A 3,925-nucleotide genomic window follows, 5' to 3' on the forward strand; every position below is an offset into this window, starting at 1 on the left:
AAATTCCAGAAGGTTAGTCAAGCATGATTTCCCCTTCATAAATCCATGCTGACTCTGACCTATCCTGTTACTGCTATCCAGATGTGTCGTAATTTCATTCTTTATAATTGACTCCAGCATCTTTCCCACCACTGAGGTCAGACTAACTGGTCTATAATTTCCTGCTTTCTCTCTCACTCCTTTCTTAAAAAGTGGTACAACATTAGCCACCCTCCAATCCACAGGAACTGATCCTGAATCTGTCGAACTCTGGAAAATAATCATCAATGCATACACGATTTCTAGAGCCACCTCCTTCAGTACCCTGGGATGTAGACCAGCAGGCCCTGGGGACTTATCCACCTTCAGACCTAACAGTCCCTCTAACACCAATTCCTGGCAAATATAAATTCCCTTCAGTTCAGATCCTTCAGCCACTGTTACCTCTGGGAGATTGCTTGTGTCTTCCCCAGTGAACACAGATCTGAAGTACCAATTCAACTCTTCTGCCATTTCTTTGTTCCCCGTAATATATTCCCCTGTTTCTGTCTTCAAGGGCCCAATTTTAGTCTTAACTGATGTTAGAATACTAACCACACCTGAAAGATGAAACAGTGTTAAAATGTTATAAAGTTTAAATGATAAATATTGTATTTATCCATGTTGTATCTTCCATGTTTCCACTTACGAACCTCTGCACTGCACTGAAACAAAGTCAATTACTTGGAGGGCCTGCTAAAAATATTTCCAGGAAACTGGTGCCTCCAAACAATAACCTTTTGAACTTTAAAGCTGAAAATGAGCAGATTAAAAGTAGGTTGACAACAGCTTTGAGATTTAGTTTAATTTTATAGGTCATCTGACCCAAACCATTCATTTTTAAGAGAATAAAGTTCACGGTTAGTAAAGTGATACAAATCTAATTGGCAAGAGCAGTATTGCTGTGAATCCTCAAATCTTACATTTTCTGCCAAATAAAATTGGATTCTAAAACAAATGTTTTACGTTCACTGAGCTCAGCTATAGGAGCTTTAGCTTAATTGTGGTATCCCTGGGCTAAAGAGAAAATGGATTAACTTACTTCCCTTTTCTTCATTTAGAAACTACAAAAAAGGGACTAAATTTGTTTGGTTCCCATGGATGGCAGTCAGTACTGATGTTTCCAACTATGAGACGAGCACATTGTGATGTGGGTGATGGTTACTTTCAGAAATGATCTGCCTTCTCACTAACTGCACAGATTTTGACAAGGTCAGTACTGGAAGTCACTGGTGTGTACAATCCTAGTTAAATGCCAGAATTATAACCTACATAAATTTAAGTTTAAAGAATCTGATTGTCATTTTTTTTAACTCTTTAGGTATTCACTTGCAGCAAGCTCCAGAGAAAAACATGACAGACTTTCACTCGCATTGGGAGTTTAATTACTGCAAAATCGTAAGGAAAAAGAAACAGAAAATAATCTCATTTTTAATTGAGTGGACTAGAAGACGACTTAATCTTGAATCCACTGACTGATACATAATCACGTGTCACAGTGGACAGCCAGAGATTAGCAGGAAGAAATTGGAAAGTTTATTCTTACTGGACAACTTTCTACCCTGAAGCCCAGCCTGGTGAATTAGCTGAAAGATTAAAGAGCTGAAGACAGTGTAAATCAGTGCTGATTTCTGATTTAGTATGTTTTCCAGACCCTTTTTGAAATTTCAGTCATTTTGTACAAAACTAATCTAAATAATGAATGTGAATAATGACATTCATGAAGCAGGATTACATGAGAAACAACCGATTAAGTGATGAAGGCAGCTGGGCACATCAACAATTCTTGTAGTGACCTGCTTACTCGATCTTAACTCATGCACATCTCAAGTTAACAGATATAATATGGCCAGCCAATTTCACCAGGTAAGTGAGGACTTCAGGTTTTGATAACAGCATTCAATTCTTGTCTCCCTTCTATAGGAAAGAGGTTGTGAAACCTGAAAGGGTTCAGAAAAGATTTACAAGGGTGTTGCCAGGGTTGGAGGATTTGAGCTGGAGGGAGAGACTGAATAGGCTGAGCCTGTTTTCCCTGGAGCATCAGATGCTGAGAGGTGACCTTATAGAAGTTTACAAAATCATAAGGGACATGGATAGGATAACTAGACAAGGTCTTTTCCCCAAGGTGGGGGAGTTCAGAACTAGAGGGCTTAGGTTTAGGGTGAGAGGGGAAAGATATAAAAGGGACCCGAGGGGCAGAGGATGGTCTGTGTATGAAATGAGCTACCAGAGGAGGTGGCGGAGGCTGGGTCAATTATAGCATTTAATAGGTACCTGGATGGATACACGATTAGGACGGGTTTAGAGGGATATGGGCCAAATTCTGGCAAATGGGACTAGATTAATTTAGGATATCTTGTTGGTATGGACGAATTGCACTGAGGAGACTGTTTCCATGCTGTATGGTTCTATGACTCTATGAGTATTCTGGTCTTGACCCCAGGTTTAACTAATGATGGTGCACTTGGCACCTAGTCCCAGCCTCACTGGACATACTGGGTGCAAAATAGTAACAGATGTCAGAGAAAGTCAAGAAGGTAAATTAGTTTTTTATTAAAAAGAGTTTATTTTGATCTTAGGAAGACCAGGAATGCCTCTCGAGGATTTACAAGGTAGCATTGGACTTTCATCCCACAATCACAATAAGAGAAGGTTTGGAAGGTTAAAATGGCAAATATAAACTGCAAATAGGCATTAACATACTTACTTCTAGTTTATTAATGGTGAGATTGGGTGTCCAAGAAGCCAACACTGGAGAGGAATAATATTTAAATGAGGTTCCATCCCTCAGATTTTGACAGCCATTTAAGTTTGATGCTGGATTGCCAGGATTGTCACTGCTCTGGATGGACAACAGCCAAAGGGAAATAGGAGCAGCCAGATTCAGCAGGTGAATGCTTTTTGTGCATTTCTTATGGACTGGCAGGAGCATGAGTTCTCAACAGCTGTTCAACCTGATGCACAATTGTCCTGTCTCCCAACTTTCTTAAAATAATGTGTGATCTTCCGATATTCCTTCCATCTGCTTACCATCATCTTCCCCTCCCTCCGTTCTGCTGGGCTCTGAGTCCATACCAGCCATGCCCCAACATTTGCTCATTGGTAGTGACTACCCCCACCAATTCTTTACTGCAGTCTTGAATGGCTGATTTTCCTGTAGAGCAAATTCCTGTAGTCAACTGGTGGACAGGAAATGGAGTTTTAAAACCGCAATGTGTGAATGTCACAAGGATCTCTGTGTTCCTGGCATTTATACACAGCCAGCTGACTCTGGTCAGTTAAACAGTGAGCACAGGTGACCAGCTATTGTATTAACATTCAAAACATACCTTGCAAGGTCCTTGACTGTCTGGTCTGAGCTGATGACTTTTCTGTTGGATGACACCTTGTCTAACTTTGATGCATTCACCCCCTACATAGTGTTTGTAGCAAGCAAAATGTACAAAATCCATCAACAGTCATACCCTCATCTTTTATAGTCTAAAAGCCATATATTACTTAGCCTTGGAGATCAACTAAGGAATGACTTTGGATTTCGAAGGAATAAAATACCAAATACTTACAAACCTGGAAAACTAATAGGGGCCATTTGATGTATCTTGATTATTTTGATCTAATTAATTGCAGATTTAAAACTGGTCAACAACATATTATAGAAAAAGATTATGAAATCAAGAGAAGGAAAGGTAAATTATATAATTTTGAAACAAACAAACTAAGTCTGGGACAAAATAACACAAAAGAATTGTGTTGCTTTGTTACTGCTCAGATTGTCATAGAGTCATAGAGATGTACAGCATGGAAACAGACCCTTCGGTCCAACCCGTCCATGCCAGACTCCCTGACCACAGGGAAAAGACTTTGCCTATTTATCCTATCCATGCCCCTCATAATTTTGTAAACCTCT

The 3,925-nt window shown here is 39.7% G+C and overlaps 1 long non-coding RNA gene across 1 annotated transcript in view; it reads left to right on the forward strand.

The window, feature by feature from the left end:
• Positions 1-1,890, forward strand: part of LOC122560105 — a 4,030-nt gene extending 2,140 nt beyond the window's left edge. Inside the window, exons 2-3 of the long non-coding RNA XR_006314641.1 lie at positions 1,080-1,230; positions 1,340-1,890. This is a non-coding gene — a long non-coding RNA (uncharacterized LOC122560105). The remainder of the gene's footprint in view (positions 1-1,079; positions 1,231-1,339) is intronic.
• Positions 1,891-3,925: the final 2,035 nt, after the last annotated feature.

Source organism: Chiloscyllium plagiosum, chromosome 2 (genome assembly GCF_004010195.1).
Source record: "Chiloscyllium plagiosum isolate BGI_BamShark_2017 chromosome 2, ASM401019v2, whole genome shotgun sequence".
Lineage (NCBI taxonomy): Eukaryota > Metazoa > Chordata > Chondrichthyes > Orectolobiformes > Hemiscylliidae > Chiloscyllium > Chiloscyllium plagiosum.